This window comes from Leucoraja erinacea, chromosome 1 (assembly GCF_028641065.1).
Source record: "Leucoraja erinacea ecotype New England chromosome 1, Leri_hhj_1, whole genome shotgun sequence".
Lineage (NCBI taxonomy): Eukaryota > Metazoa > Chordata > Chondrichthyes > Rajiformes > Rajidae > Leucoraja > Leucoraja erinaceus.
Genome location: NC_073377.1, coordinates 165,099,260 through 165,116,681, shown reverse-complemented (window position 1 = coordinate 165,116,681; position 17,422 = coordinate 165,099,260).

Below are 17,422 nucleotides of genomic sequence, written 5' to 3'. Positions count from 1 at the left end.
TAATGCTAGTAAGAGTTCTGTTATGATCTGTAGAACCATATGGAAAGACAAGTATGCAGAGACTTGTACTTCCGGTGGCGCTGGTGTCAGCAGCCTCCACCTACAGCCCGGTATCTTTGTGTTTTTTTGTTTATTTAGTTATGAAAAATCCCCCACACAGCGGCCTACCTACCTGGATTGGCGCGGCCTTTCCTGCCGGGATCGACCGGAGCTCCAGCAGCGGCGGGACAGCGCTGGAACATCGCGGGGCTGGCGATGCCTTACCGGGGGTCGCCGTCTGGAACCCGGAGTGCTGGACCTGCTGCACTGACATCCTGGAGCTGCGGTTTGCGGAGCTCCCAACGCGGGCGGCGCTGATGGACAGCGCGGGGTCCTGTGACTCTGCCCGGCTCGGCCTGTGGACTCAGGAGCTGCGGACTCCGGCAGCGGGAGGCGGCTGATCAGGAGGTCCGGGCCGCTGAGGAGGAGGATGCTCACCGTCGGGGTTCGGCGTCGGCGTTCCACCAGCCCGGCGAGAGGGCCTGAACATCGGGCCACCCGGGGCGGCGACTGCGGGTGCTCGGAAGGCCCCGACCACGGTTGAACACGGAGGGGAGGCTGGCTGAACTATGATGCCATCCTCACCTTGGTGCCATTTATGTTATGTTGTGTCGTGGACTTTCTGTGTTTGTGCTTTTTTTTAATTCAATTTCAATTTTATTTTTAATATGTTTTATTATTGTATTTATTATTTATTTATTTATTAATGTTTTTTTTAATGATACTGCCTGTAAGGGAAATTCATTTTGTTGTCTCAAATTGAGACAATGACAATAAATTTGAATACAATACAATACAATACAATTTCTAAAGGTGGCATATAACGATGCCATGAGAACACTGCTAAGGAAACCTAGATGGTGTAGTGCCAGTAATATGTTTGTGGCTGCAGGAGTCAGTACTTTAGAAGCTATCCTAAGACATCACATGTATAAATTCATTTGCAGGATAAATGACTAAAAATGTGCTTATTGGGGCCTTGTCAAACATAAGGGTCAGCACTACACGCTACGAATCCCAGCTGTGGAGACACTGGTATCGTTGTCTCGTTGTAGGACATTGATCATTCTTTTAATCTGGATTTTTAACTTATGTATTGTGTTTAAAAAATATATATAAATTATGATGTTTTTATAAGTGATATACCAAGATTTTATATGTATTTTATGATATTTAATATGCAATGCATTTTTTATGTAATGTTGCCCCTTGTCTGGACCTTGAGTCCGTAATAAAGTTTATTTTTATTATTATTATTATTCCAATTAATTCCTAAGTAATCTTGTGTCAATCTCAAATCTTCACTGTACCAAATCCAAAGCAAGCACATCTTCATGTGGTGTTTATGAGGCTTGTAGTTTGACATGTGGATATAGACGGATATGCATCATGTGCAGGCAGAGGAGATTAGTTTACTTTGGCATTATGTTCAGCAAAGACATTGTGGGCTGCATTGTTCAAGTCTATACCAAAGATACATATGGTGTCATCAGCCCAGGGTCACCAGTGACATAAAGGCCCTTTCCAACCTCAAGTAGAGGGCCTTCAGGAATGGTGACAGGGCGGAGGTGAAAAGGGTGCAGAAAGATCTGAAGGTGATGCTCAGACAGGGCAAGGACAAATACAAGAGGAATCTGGAGCTGAAACTTTCACGGAACCACAGGAGGGATGTGTGGAGCGGTATGAAGAGCATTAGAGTCTACAAGATGACCAGTAACAGGGGAGAGAAAGCAATCGGGACTGGGCCAACAAGCCCGACCTGTTATTTAATAGATTTGATGGAGGGGCCTTTGCCCACCTTCCCCCCCTGTACTCCGACAGTCTCTCCCCTCAATCCCCCTGGTACACTTTCTCTGCCCTTTCTTTTTCACACCTGACCATTAAGGCTGAGCAGGTGAGGAAAGAGCTGAGCAGAATCCGTTCAGGCAAAGTCACGAGGTTTCTCAAGGCATGTGCCAGCCAGTTGTGTGGAGTACTACAGCATATCCAACCTGAACCTGAGCCTGGAGAGGGTTCCTGTGATGTAGAAGACATCCCACCTGGTTCCTGTACCAAAGAGGGCATGTCCCAGCTCCTCCAATGACCACAGACTGGTAGCGCTGACTTCACACATCATGAAGTCCCTGGAGTGGCTGGTGCTGACTCATCTACGACACCTGGTTAAACCCTACCTGGATCCCCTGCAGTTTACTTACCAAACAAAGATGGGGGTTGAGGACGTCATCATCTACTTGCTCCATAGTTCCTATGCTCACCTGGATAAGCCGGGAAACACTGTGAGTAGTCATGTTTTTTACTTCACCAGGGCTTTTAACACCATCTGACCTGCTCTGCTCGGGAGCAAACTGATGAAGATGAGGGTGGATGCTCAATTGGTGTCCTGGATCACCAACTAACCAACTGACTGGACGACCACAATATGTCAGGCTACAGAACTGTGTTTCGGACATTGTAGAGAGCAACACGGGATGGTCCTCTCCCCCTTCTTGTTTACCATCCACAACTTGGACTTCAGATATAACTCAGACTCCCGCCACCTGCAAAAGTTTTTGAATTATGGGCTGCATCAGTGCGGGGAGAGAAGCTGAATACAGAGGTGTAATCAACGACTTTGTGTGATGTGGGCTGAATCACCTGCAGCTCAACACCGACAAGACTAAGGTGGACTCTAGGAGGAGAGGAACACCCTTGTCCCCAGTCTCCATTAATGGTGTGGATGTGCAGTTTACCAAGGAGCACAAATACCTTGGAGTTTACCTGGACAGTAAACTGGACTGGTCCAGGAACGCTGAGGTCTTGTTCAAGAAGGGACAGAGCCAACAGTACATTTTGAGAAGGCTCTTCAATGTCTGCAGTAAGATGCTGCAGATGTTCTACCATTTGGTGGTAGCCAGTGCCATCTGCTTCGCTGTGGTGTGCTGGGGCAGCAGGGCAAAGGCCGCGGACCAGAACGCAAATAGGATTAACAAGCTCATTCGCCCTGGGGATGGAGCTGGATTAATGGGAGGTGGTCTTGGAGCAGAGGATGCTCAAACTTCAGAGCATCTTGGACAATACAGCTCACCCCCTCCATGACTTGCTGGTCAACCTGAGGAGCACCGTCAGGAACAGACTGGTTCCACCAAGATGTAGTACAGAACACCACAGGGGATCCTTTTTCCCTGTGGCTATCAAACTGTGCAACTTCTCCCCCTTCTGTCATGGGGAGATTAATCCCTCTGCCTATCTCTTCCCCCCCCCCCCCCCAATTTTTGTACATCCCTAAAGGGGCTGTCCCACTTGGGCGACCTACTCCGCGATTCCAGAAGAATGTCTTTGACCTTCAAGCTCGAGGGCACTCGCCTGGAAAGCCTCGAGCTGGATCGACCGTCCACGTTGAAACCGCGAGCTGGATCGACGGACCACACACACAAATACATTGCAAAGGCGGGGGCCAGGAAAGCTGTCTGAAATTCACACCCGCGATGAAGAAGGTTGCACAGCGTAAGGTAAGTCCTTTAGAGAGCACGGAGGGGGTAGGGGGAGAAGGGGAGAGGGGGGTAACTTTAGGTGTTGCAGTGGCAAACCTGCTTGTTGATCTTTATGTTCACAGCTACTCTCTGAGCTCATTCTCTGTTGGACATTTACCAGCAGTCTGTTTAGTTCAACTGTACCTCCACCTGTGTTATGAAGGGAGGAAGGACAAGGTTGGCCCTGCAGCAGATTAGTTTTGCATCTTCAAGGATGGGATTGGCTGAACCGATTCTTTTGATATCAGTGTAAGATTCACAGAACAAACCTGACATGCATTTACAGCTTTGTCACCAAAGACATGCAGCCAGTCCTGACCTGGAATCCTCTCAGGTGGGTAAACTGTGCTGTGATGTGGTATTTTGAAATTTGTGGCCCTCATCACATGTGGCATGTTATCTGCTTCATAATTTTTATTGCTTTATCACCTATATCCAGCAAGCCAAGGTGTGCTAAATCCAGTGAAATGGAATCTCACTAAATTGCTGGCTATACACACATCTCTTCATAAATGAGTTAGAGTAGAGCTGCCCAAGCAGCTGCTGCTCACCTGCAGTCCGTCTGTCTATTTTGTTTTCTTGTGTCCTGTTGTTTAGTTTATTTCGCTTATTTTAGTTGTGTATGTGTGGGGGGGTGGGAGAAACTGTTTTTAGTCTCCTTCGGGGGGGGATGCGACCTTTTCTTATCGTATCCCCTGTCTCTGTCTCCGTCTGCGCTGAGGCCTAATCGCGGAGCTGGCGGCCTCCAACTGGGACCGACCTCGAGGCTCCGGAGGCAGAGCCAGGACTTTCCAAAGTGAGGCTGTCTGACTTTGGGGCTGTGGTGGCGTTACAGCAGTGGCGGTGACCTGACTTCAGAGGCTCGGCCACGGGCCCAGTGGACGACATCGTCGGGAGCTCGCAGGTCCCAGGTTGATGACCGGTTGTCCGGAGCTCCCGCAATGACAGCATCGTCCGCTGGAGGGTGGCAGCTTCGACCGCCCAAGACCGCGGAGTTTGACCAGCTCGTCACGGTGCTCGGATGCGGCCGCTGGACTTACCATCACCTGGCGGGGGTCACAACATCGGAAGCCTGGATCACCTCAACGCAGAGGGAGAACAAGGAGGGAAGAGACAAGGACTTTAAGACTTTTGCCTTCCACCACAGTGAGGAGGTGCCTGGTGGACTCACTGTGGTGGATGTTAAACTGTGTTAAGTGTGTGTTTTGTTATTTTATTCTATGTTATGACTGCAAGGTATACAATTTTGTTCAGACTGAAATGTCTGAATGACAATAAAGGAGTAATTAAGTCATACAGCGCAGAAACAGGCCCCTCGACCCAACATCTCCATGTGGCCCATGATGGCCCATCTAAGCAAGTCCCATTTACCCGTATTTAGTCTTGTTTTTTGTTCTTTTTACTGTCTTTTCGAATTTGTGTAATTTATTTCCGGTGGATGGCGCGACTCGCGTTGCAGCGGCCTCTGCAGTCCGTCTGTCTTTTTGGTGTTTTTTTGTCTCGTTTGAAAGTAGTTTTTATTATTTTTTTGTGTATGTGTGTGGGTATGTGTGGGGGGAGGGGGCGGTGGGGTAAACTTTTAAAATCTATCCCCTGCACGGAGAACCCAACCTTTTCCTTGTCGGGTCTCCGTTGTCCTTGGGGCTGCAACGTGGAGCGGCCTGAAGCAGGAACGACCTGGGGCTCCAGTTGCGGAGCCTGCGGACCTACTCACCATCGTGGAGCTGGCCGAGTTCGGAGCGGGAGGAACGGTGGTGGCGCGCTGCTGCGACCCGACCCTCGGGGATTCGGAGGCTTACCACAGGTCTGGTAGACAGTAACACCGGGAGCCCGTGGGTCCCTGCTGGGAGACCGCTTTTCGGGGCTTCCGCAATGGTGACTTCACCCGCCCGAGTTGCGGGGTTGAAGAGTGCCTGGAGCGGGGCCTTACATCATCGCCCGGCGTGGCTTGGAATGGCTGTGGGACTTTGCTAGCGCCGGCCGGGGGCTCCAACAACAAGACCCGGAGCGTGGCCTTGCATCACCCGGCGGCGTTAATGGCCGCGGGACAATTGCCATCGCCCGCCGGGGGCTTTGACTCTGACATCAGGAGGGGAATGGGAAGTGCAGGGGAGAGATAAGTCTTTGCCTTCCATCACAGTGAGGAGGAGATGCGCTGTGATGGATGTTTGTGTAAATTGTGTTGTGTCTTGGTTCTTTCTTGTGTGTATGACTGCAGAAACAACATTTTGTTTGAACCTCAATGGGGTTCAAATGACAAATAAATTGTATTGTATTGTATTGTATATCTTTATACAAGGAACTGCAGATGCAGGTTTATACGAAAGGGCAATTAGTATGACCCAACACATCACCTATCCAGAGATGCTGCCTGACCCACAGCGTTACTTCAGCATTTTGTTCCCTTTTATATTTTTAGGTTTATGTTCCTGTGATGCTGCTTCATGCAATATTTTACCTTTTGGGTTGTATTTGTTGTAAGGGTTTCCAAGGACTACATCTGCACCTTCCTCCCTCGCACCGTGGATCCGCTGTAGTTCGCATACCGTCCAAACAGATCGACAGACGATGCGGTCTCCCAGGTTTTGCACATCACTCTCTCTCACCTTGACAGTCAGAAGGGGGGCTATGTGAGGATGCTGTTCACTGCTTTCAGCTCAGCTTTCAATATGATATTCCCCACCAGACCTGCTGAGAAGCTGCTGGAACTGGGACTGAACACTCCCCTGGGTGCCTGGGTCCTGTACTTTCTCACCGCTAGGCCCCAGGTAGTCAAGATGGGTGGACATACCTCCAACCCCCTCCCCCTGAACACAGGATCCTCCCCCAGGGTTACATCCTCATCCCCTTGCTGTACTCCCTGTCCACACGACTGTGTGGCCAGGTTCAGCTCCAACTCCATCATCAAGTTTGCTGATGACACAGTGGTGGTGGCCTGATGTCCGATAACGATGAGAAGGCCTACCGGGAGGAGGTGGCTGACCTGGCACTCTGGTGTCAGGATAACAGCCTCCTCTTGAATGTCACAAAAACTAAGGAGCTAATTGTGGACTATAGAAGGGTACCACAAGGACGTACACGCCACTGGAGATAAATGGGACTACTGTGGATAGGGTGAGCAGCTTTAAATACTGGGCAGTCCACATCACAGAGGATCTGACATGGACAACACACACTGCCACACTGGTGAGAAAGGCAAAGCAGCGCCTTTACCACCTCAGGCAGCTGAGGAATTTCATATCTCTCTGAGGATCCTTCAATCCTTCTACTCTGGTGCTGTAGAAAGCATCCTGACCGGAAACATCTCTATCTGGTTTGGCAACAGCTCTGCCCAGAACAGGAAGACTCTGCAGAGAGTAGCGCGTTCGGCCGAACACACTAGGAGAAGTACACTCACCCCTCTGCAGAATCTATACACCAGGAGGTGCAGATCCAGAGCCTGTAGGATCGTGAAGGACCCCAACCACCCTTAAACGGACTGTTCCAGCTGCTGCTGTCAGGCAAGTGCCTCCGCTGACACGCAGCAATAACAGAGAGGCTGAGACGGAGTGTCAGGCCATCAGGACTGTAAACTCTGATCTCACCAGGGCGTAAATACTGTTGCGTCTTTTTTTAATGTAAATACTGGTTCTGTTCTGTTGTTTTGCACAATCCCGCAATCATAGCCATTTTCATTTCACTGTACATCTTGTATGTGTATGTGATAAATAAAGTTGACTTGCCGACAATAATGATTGGAAATGATTGAGTTTAGTATATCTGGAAATGTCTATAACTTCCTGCAAAAATTGAAGGCTGTGCATTCCTACACTTGACTCTTAGGTATTGCAGCAGTGGCTTGTTTCTTCTGTAAAGGAATATCAAGGCTTTTTTTCCACGGCTGGATTCATATCTTACTTTCAGAATTATTGGAATGAGAAGTAGATAAATTATCATAAATCACTTTATAAGACAATTTCTGTCTATGTTTTGTCTATTATTCCTTCCTCTTCAAGATAATGACCCCCTATTTCATAGCGGCTAATTGGGTAACAGCATTGTTGAAAAAGTGCAATGCATGGAATTTCACATAATGTAAAAATGTTCTTAAGTTTAAACGTGGAGCAACATTTTAAATTGCTTGTTCATAACCATTTTTTTCATTTGTCTGACATCTCCTGTATCTCTATGTCTACTTCTAACCATGCTCTCTCTATTTCTCTCTCACTTTCCCCCTTTTCCGTCTACATCAAATCTAATTTATTTTTGTAAATTGACTTATGGAGCACTCATTCACCTAAGCAAGAAGGATAAATCTGCAGGCCAAGTCCTATTTAAATAGAACTTGGAAAGCTGCTACAGATGTTTTTGTGGTGTAGCACATCAGATTAAATCTATCCAAACTATTCAGATTGCAGTACAATAATGGCACACATAATCCTCATGGTCACCTTAAACAAATTATTCCATTCATCTATTCAACAGTATGCATTTTGCTTGTACTTATAACTACCTTTTGCCATACAAGTCCTTATGGAAACATGGAAAATAGGTGCAGGAGGAGGCCATTCAGCCCTTCAAGCCAGCACTGCCATTCATTGTGATCATGGCTGATCGTCCCCTATCAATAACCCATGCCTGCCTTCTCCCCATATCCCTTGACTCCACTAGCCCCTAGAGCTCTATCTAACTCTCTTAAATCCATCCAGTGACTTGGCCTCCACTGCCCTCTGTGGCAGGGAATTCCACAAATTCACAACTCTCTGGGTGAAAAAGTTTTTTCTCACCTCAGTCTTAAATGACCTTCCCTTTATTCTAAGACTGTGGCCCCTGGTTCAGAAAAATGTTATGTTTCAGAAAAAAAGGGCACAAAGTGCTGGAGTAACTCACAGGTCAGGCAGCATCTCTGGAGATCATGAACAGGTCTGTTTCAGATCAGGACCCCTCTTTAGAGTCATTGTGGTAGGGTGGGGGTGAAATAAAGCTGGATAAAGCTTGGCAAGTAATAGGTGGATACAGATGGGGGTGGAGGTATTTGATAGACGGATGGTTGGACAAAGGCCAAAGATGAAAAGGGGGAAGGTTCAAGACAAAATAATTGGTGTTTTGCAGTTTGTGAAGCTAGAGAAGGGTATAGGTGCAAGGGGAGAAATTGGTGTGAGTCCAGGTGGGCACGGGGTGGGGGGGTGGTTTGTTACTTCTCTAAAATTGTAGAATTAAATATTCATACCATTGGGTTGTAAACTACAAAAGCAGATTATCAGGTGCTGTTCCTCCACACTACATGTGGCCTCACTATAGGGGCACAGGACAAAAAGGTCAGTATGGGAATGGGAAGGAGAGTTAAAATGGTTTGCAACCGAGAGATCGAGTAGGCCTTGGTGGATGAAGCCCAAATGTACATCAGCGAGATCAATGGAAACACTGGATACAGTAGATGCCATTAGAGGAGGTGCACATTAACCTCTGCCTCACCTGGAAGGCCTGCTGGGGTCCCTGGATGGAGGTGAGGGAGGACAGGTATTACATTTGCGGTTGCAGGGAATGTACAGTGGAGGGGGTGGTTTGGGTGGGAAGAGATCATTGAGTTGCAGTGGGAGCACCCTTTTTTTTGTAAACTAACATGCAAACATGCGCAGTTCCTTTCTCCTAATGTCTGGCACATGTCTAGTTAGCCAATAATATCAATAAAGGAACATACCCCACCAATAATTGTCAAACACATTATGATTAATTACATTCATGGCATGTGTGTTTAACCTATGCTTTCAAATGTTTTATGTGCAAACTCTTGTCATAGAACCAACAAAATGCAAATCCCATAGAACAGTCCAGCACAGGAACAGGCCTGCAATATCCATGTCCAACATGATGCCAACTTAAACTAATTTCATCTGCCTGTAAATGATCAATGTCTGTCCCTTCCCTGTATGTCTAAGTGACTATCCAAAAGCTTCTTCATTGCCACTAACCTATGTGTCTCCATACCATCCCTGGCAGCGCATGCCAGGCACCCACCACATTTTGTGTAAAACATGTGTCCCCTAAACATTACCCCTCCCACCCTAGAGATATGCCGTCAGGTCTTTGACATTTCCACCCTAGGGAAAATACCATGACTGTCTATCTCATCTATGCCTTCCATAATTTTATCTAGTTCTACCTGGTCTCCCAGGTCCCGTTGTTCCAGAGAAAACAATCCAAGTCTATCCAACTTCTCCTTACACCTAATAGCCCTGTAATCCAAGCAGTGTTCTGGTAAACCTCTTCTGCACCCTTTCCCTCATCTTGATTTTGCTGCTATTAATTGACTAATTAACTTATGTAAATTGAAAACATACCTCGATCAAAGAGTGCACTTGCCCAGCTGAATCAGCAAGAATAAAATACCAGAACAAATTGGTAGGTCGCAGCTGGCCTCCAAATTCCCAATCAGCAGCCAAACCTATACGTTACACTTATTCAAATCCTCTTCATCGTGTGTGTGTGTGTGTTTCCATAGCTAGCAATCGTTTATAACTTCATAGCAAAGGAACGTAATGAAGAAAATATGCATGAATATTCGATCAATCCAGGGGTGACATTGGACTTTGCTTTAGATGTGTTGCAATGATTCATAATCCACTGATCATTTTGTGTTTAAATTTTGTGCCTGCAGTATTAAACATTAACAAATGTGCAACTTTCATGTTCGTTACCCATCCAGTCAAGCTCATGAATTTATATAAAAACATTAAGTCCATGTCATGAATTTCTTTTAACATATCCCAATTTTATCTTGAGAATAGATGGGAACATAACATAAATTCCCACCTTCTACATGAGTGACTGATGCTTCCTGATCCTACGTAGTTCAAAATTAACAGCTCAACCAGTCACTGGATATAGTTGTCACTGCCGCATATTTTTTTAATGCTTCACAGCTAATGTTTATTGAAAATTAATAGTATATGCTGCAAAATCTACTCCAGCAGTAGGCTATATTTGCAAAATATTCGTAAAAGTTAATATAAGTGAATGTTTTTTATATTAATTAAAGTAATAAAAGTGTGCCACAAATTATATTACAAGATGTTGGTTAGTCAAAGGTCAAAATGTTCATCAAGGATTAAGAGGGGAGAAATTCTAATGCATGGTGAACATTTTTTACATAGCAAACAGGCTTAAAATCAGGTCAGAGAGCCAAGAAGGCAAATTCAATGCTATGTGTGGCTTATGTAAATCTTACGGGTTCCAGAATCAAACAACGTCCCAGATCGACTGCTGGAGGATCCGAACAGACCCAACCAGCAAGACATGCATCCTACAGACCTTCTGAAGCCTTCACCCAACATAACCATGTCCTCCAACACCACAACTGGACCACTAGGTCCAACTGCGAGCAGGCTCCGACCTTGCAGAATGCCCAACACCGCAACCCAACATCAGGGTCTGAATAGTCCAAGAGCTGACCCTACCGAAATCCTGATGCGCGACGCAATGTCACGGCCTGACCATACCAAGAGCTCAACTTTCCAGAGTGCACAGCATCGAGACCTGACTCCTGATCACCTCTGAGCGCACCCACCTACTTCATGGAATGGCCAACTCCATTTACCGACTCTTGCCTAGAAAATGTAGGAGATGTGCTGGGCTGCAACTGAAAGAAAATGTGGTTTCAAGACCCTATCACCAGCGTGCACTGGGCAAACATCCAATCTATTACAAACAAGCTGTCCTCAGGCACGGTTAGGGTCCGAGGTTTGTGCCTCCAAATCAATTCTTTGTGATGTTCAAGAAGAAACTGCAGATGCTGGAGAATCGAAGGTAGACAAAATTACTGGAGAAACTCAGCGGGTGCGGTAGCATCTATGAAGTGAAGGAAATGGGCAACGTTTCGGGCCGAAACCCTTCTTCTGATGCTCAGTTGTGGTGGTCCTGGCCAGACCTGGGATATCTAATGGCAAATTACCACCCTTACTATCATGCTGATGCTATGCTTACACTTGATAAACTACACATTTAGTTTGGTTTAGAGATACAGCACGGAAACACGGCCTTTGGCCCACCGAGTCCGCACCGACCAGCGATCCCCGCATACCAACGCTATCCTACGCACACTAGGACCAATTTACATTGAAACCAAGCTAATTAACCTGCATACCTGTACGTCTTTGCGGTGTGGGAGGAAACCGAAGATTTCGGAGAAAACCCACGCAGGTCACGGGGAGAACGTCCAAACTCCGTACAGACAGCACCCGTAATCGGGATTGAACCCGGGTCTCTGGCGCTGAAAGTGCTGTAAGGCCCTGTTACCAATTGCCTTGAAAAAGCTGCACAGTGGCACAGCTGGTGTAGCGGCATGGACGGATTCAATCCTGACCTTGGGTTGAGTCGGGGAAGTTTGCACATTCTCCGTTATTGCACAGGTTTCTTCCGGGTGCTCCGGTTTCCTCCCGCGTCAGAAAGATGTGCAGGTTGGTAGGTAAATTGGTCTCTAAATTATCCCTTGTATGTAGGGAATGGATGACCAAGTGGGATAACAAAGAAAGATTGTGAACGGGTCAGTGGGCTGAAGTGCCTTTCCATGTTGTACCATTCAATTCAACAAAAGTACCCTGACGCCTTTTTCAGAATAGCTGGGAATTTCATTCAGGAAAACCTCAAGATAATGCTACTAAAACACCATCAGCATGTCTCCTGCCCCACCATAGGCCTTAACACCCTATACTACTGTTACATAGCCAAAGATACCTATCACTCCATTCTCCAACCACTCTTTGGAAACACTAACCATGGAGCTGTGCTTCTACTTCAGGCTTACAAGCAGAATCTGAAGGATCTACATGGATACCTACCGATTGGAGCATGGCTTGCATGCTATAATGGCTAAAAAGTGAAGTCGAGCAATATCACTGGAAACCGCGTATCCCTCACGATGGGCTCAATGCATTTTATGCTTGCTTTGGACCTAAGGTCAGTGGAATGTCATCACTCATCCCACATTTGGATAGCGTGGATGTGGAGGGGATGTTTCCACTAATGGGAGAGTCTAGAACTAGAGGTCGTAGCCTCAAAATGAAAGGAGATGAGAAGGAATTTCTTTAGTCAGAGGGATGTGAATCTGTAGAATTCTTTGCAACAGAAGGCTGTGGAGCCTGTTAATGGATATTCTTAAGGCAGAGATAAATAGATTCTTGATTACTTTGGGCTTCTTCTATGTTCCTGCGATTATTTCAACAAATTCAAAACTGGCCTCGACTACAAATAGGTTGCCATTTGGTCGAAGCCAGTGGAGTGGGGTCGCTATTTACTTACAGGCAGTCGAAGGCCATCGCTTTCGCTGATCGGCCCTTTTGATTGGCTCATTGGAGTTTTCAGCAAAGATCCTATAGGAGATAGGAGATTTTATAGGATATTTGGTTTTCAGGACCTAGAAGATCCGCTGGAAAGTAAAATGCCCGCTAACTTAATTAAACTTCTTAAAACTGTCTCTACTCCTTCTACCCTTCTCTCTTGAGGCGGCATTCCGGCGGCGACCTGAATCCGGGGCTCGACTGTGGGCCAGTGGACGGCATCGTCGGGAGCTCGCAGGTCACAGGCTGATGCCTGTTTTCCGGAGCTCCCGCGGCAACAGCTGCGTCTGCTGGACTGGAGGGCGAAAGCTTCGACCACCCCGGGCCGCAGAGCTTGAACCGGCCCATTCGCGGAGCTCGGTTGAGCCGCGGGACTGACTACCATCGCCCGGTGGGGTATCGCCTCAGCGCAGAGGCAGAATGAGGAAGGAAGAGACAGTAACTTTAAGATTTTGCCTCCATCACAGTGAGGAGGTGCTTAGTGAACTCACTGTGGTGGATGTTAATTTGTGTTTATTGTGTGTTTTGTTGTTTATTATTATATGTATGGCTGCAGGCAACGACATTTCGTTCAGACCGAAAGGTCTGAATGACAAATAAAGGATCTAATCTAATCTTCCCCTTCTCTGTCGTTCTCTCCTTCTTCCCCCTTCTCTCCCTCCCTCCCGATCTCTCTAAAGGACTTACTGTGCTCTGTGGCAGCCATTTACCTTCCTCTTCATCGTGCAGACAGCGCTCCTCCGCTGTCCCTGGCCCCCACCTTCGCAATGCATTTTGTGTGTGTGTGTGCGGTCAGTAGCGAAGATCCTGTAGGATCTTTGGTCAGTAGATGCAGCTCACGCTTCAGTCGAGGCTTTCCAGGCGAGTGACCAAAACCTCTGGCGACTCATGGAAACCTTGGGTGGGGCGCAAGGTCACCAGAGGTTTCTGTTCAGGTTTCCTAAGTTGGACAGGGGCATAGGGTAGCAACTCTACTGCTGTGCTACCGTGCAACAGCTCTGCCCAAGATTTGCAGGGTGTGGTGGATGTGGCCCGCTCCGTCACACAGACCAAACTACCTACCATCGACTCCATCAAGTACCTTAATGAAAGACCTTAGTCACTCTGGTTATTCACCCTTTTCCCCTCTCCATCAGGCAGAAGATACATAAACTACATCCCAGCAGATTCAGGAACAGCTTATTCCCCTCTGTTATCAGATTACTGACGGTTCTCCAAAAAATAAGGTGTTATCCCAATCTTCCAACCTACTTTGACTTTTTCTCTATGACTATGATGCTAAAACGTCGTAAAACTATATTATGCAATCTTGTATTTGTCTATTGGCACTACGTGGTTTATGGGCTAATTTTGCTTATGTATGGTATGATTGATTTGACTGTAGCGCGCAAACAATAGCTTTTTAACTTTAACACGATATACGTCATGATAATAAACCAATACTAAAATATACCAATTCAGCAGTGGAAATCCAAAGTACCATCAATTGTTAAAAGTCTTTTCTAAATATTCTGGCTGTTTTGCAAAACATTTACAATCAGCCTTCCCCTCAAGGCTATTTCAGGCACCATCCTGTATGGTATGGCTGCCCAGCCTGCAGCTGTCTGTTTTTTTCCTCTTTTTTTTTAATTTTTAGTGTTTTGTTTTGGAGTTCTAGTCTTTTTTTATATGGGGAGGGGGGGGAGATGGAAACTACATTTCAGGGTCCCTACCTGGTTGGAGAGGTGGCTTTTCTCCGGCCTGCATCTTCGGCCAATCCTCGCGGCCTACCAGCAGGCCTGGAGCGGCGTTTCCTGTCGGGACCAGCCAGAACTTCGGCGGCGGTGCAGCGCTGGAGCGCTATCCCGGAGCAGTACAGGCGATGCCTTGCCCGGGTCGCTGCGCTGGAGCTCCAGTGAGCTGAGACCGCCAAGAAAAACATCGCGGAGCTGCGGGTCTGTGGTGCGGCCAGCCGCAGGTGACAGCGCTGAACTTTACATCGGGTACCCAAGATCGCCAGTGGTGGAGCTCCATCCAGCGTGGCCTCATGGCTTCGGAATCCGTGGTTTCCAGTAAGGAAGCGGCCGTTGCAGGTTTCCCAAGCTGCTGAGAGGATTCCCGACGCCGGAGCACCATCATCCGGCGAGAAGGGCCTGGAACATCGGGCCTCCATAAAGGCGACTGTGGAAGCCATGATATGCCCGACTATGGGTGGACATGGGGATGGGGACTGGACTTTGTGCCTTCCCTCATAATGGGAACCATTGTGGGGAGATGTTTTTTCATGTTTAAAACTCTTTATTATTGTTATGTCTATTTTTTTTAATGTGCTGCATTGGCAATAAGCATTTCACTACACCTATGGTGTATGTGACCAATAAATAACCTTTGAACCTTTGAATTCTTCTAACCATCTCCACATCAAGGACTTAACTTGAAAACACATCAGCCATTGTTAATGAGGCACAAAACCCAACCCTTCATTGGATCAATTTATCAATGGAGGTAGAACCATTGTTTACCCTTGATACAGTATTGTTAATAACATCTGAAATTCAGCTTTCAAAAATCTTTGAGGCTCTATAAGTCAAGTCAACTTTATTTGTCACATACACGTACAAGATGTGCAGTGAAATGAAAGTGGCAAAAATGCCTGCGGATTGTGCAAAAAAGTTATTGGTGCAGATTGTCACATAGCACTGAATCGATGCATAAACATAGGCAAGGGTTGAACAGTTTTGCAAGAATTTACTTGAGGATCAGTGGTGTCTTTTCTCTTCAGTTCTACTCTACCTATTCACAACGTTTAGCTTAAATGTATTTGATAATGTGGAACATATGTTCTGTCAAGAACAGATATCAAATTGTAGATAACAGCAGAAATATTTGAGGCAATGAGCTTGAAATATATTGCAAATAATAAGAATTTGGACAGATGCAGCATATTTTTATGAGATGTGTAGACTGAAATTAAAATATCCAAGAGAAAATTCTCTTGTGGTTAATTTAGAATGAGTTTACAGGCAATTGTTTTCTCATTGATATAACACCTTGACTTATGTAAATCCATAAATTTCCACCTTTCTAGGGAATGTGCCTCTTCCACCGTGCTACTCAGAATTGGAAATGGTAGGAAAGTGTTGAATTTGGAGTATATGGCATCCTGCTCATTTTTATTTGCCTGCCAGTCTATTTTCTGTTTAGTTAAGCCCATTCCATATGTAGTATATTCATTGCTCTTCCTGCACCTGCGCAACTCCCATATATTTTGATCTCACCAGTATCCAAAAAATGAGCATTGAATGCCACCAACATTCCTCAGATTGAAACATTTTAATGCAAAACACAAATAGTAACTCAACTGAATGCTTGGAATGGATAAAAGCGGATGTGTATTGGAAGTAGTGAGCAATCAGTTAGAAATTGTGGGTAAATTGAAAAACACAGTTTCACCAAGGCAATTCAGTCAAATGTAACTTGGCACCTCCAGTGCATGACTTCATGAGAACTTAACTGACTTGAATGTGAACTTAGAATCAATTCAAAAGAGTTTGTAATAGTTAGAATTTGTAACTCTCGAAAGGAAATGTTTTTGATGAATTCAGGATGGGCATAGATTATGCCAGGATTTAATGAGTAGTGTTCTGTTACAGCGGGAATGAGGAGAGATATTCTTCCAGAGCAATGGAATGAAAAAATCTGCTTTAACTAAACACTAAGGAGGTCAGCAGCACAATCAAATGGCACATTCCTGCATTCATCTCCGGAAATGCTTTAATGACTTAATCAGATCAGGAAAGGTGCTGTAAGTAAAGCTACACATTACATTGGCATCCTGTGAACAAGATTTCCATTGTTTCTCAGAATTACAAAAATGTCTTATTTTGCATGAATGTTGTATTGCCTAATCACAGTCAACATCTAGCAAGCTCCATTTTTAACTTGCATTTTGCGTTATGAGAATAACTTAATAACTGAGCTATGCAATGAACCGGCATGGTGTCATTATTGGTATTAATATTTTGTGTACTGAAACACAGTGAAAATAGTTTTGCGTGCTGTCCAGCTAAATCCATATACATGATACATGCATCAGGTTATGCAAAAGGGAAAATAACCAGTGCAGAAAATAGCATTATAGCTACAGAGAAAGTTCACATTAAAAAAAATCAAATGGCTGCAACAAGATAAATTGGGAGTTCAGCAGTCTTACCGTAACAGGTAAGAGATCCATTCAAGAGTGTTTTCAATGGCAACAAAGTTGTTCTTAAATCTGGTGGTTTATGCTTTCCAAGAGGAAGAGGGGAGATGATCGAAATTTAGTTTAGTTTATTATTGTTACGTGTAATGAGGTACAGTAAGATGCTTTTTTTTGCATGCTCTCCAGTCAAATGAAAGACGATACATGATTACAATCAAGTCGTTCACAGTGTACAGTTAAAGAATACAACATCTGGTGTAAGATGAAGTTTGATTAAAGGTAGTTCTCAGGTCTCCAATGAGAAAGATCTGGGGACGTCAGGACCGCGTTCTAGCTCGTGTGAGGACGGTTCAGTTGCCTGCTAACAACTGGGAAAAAAC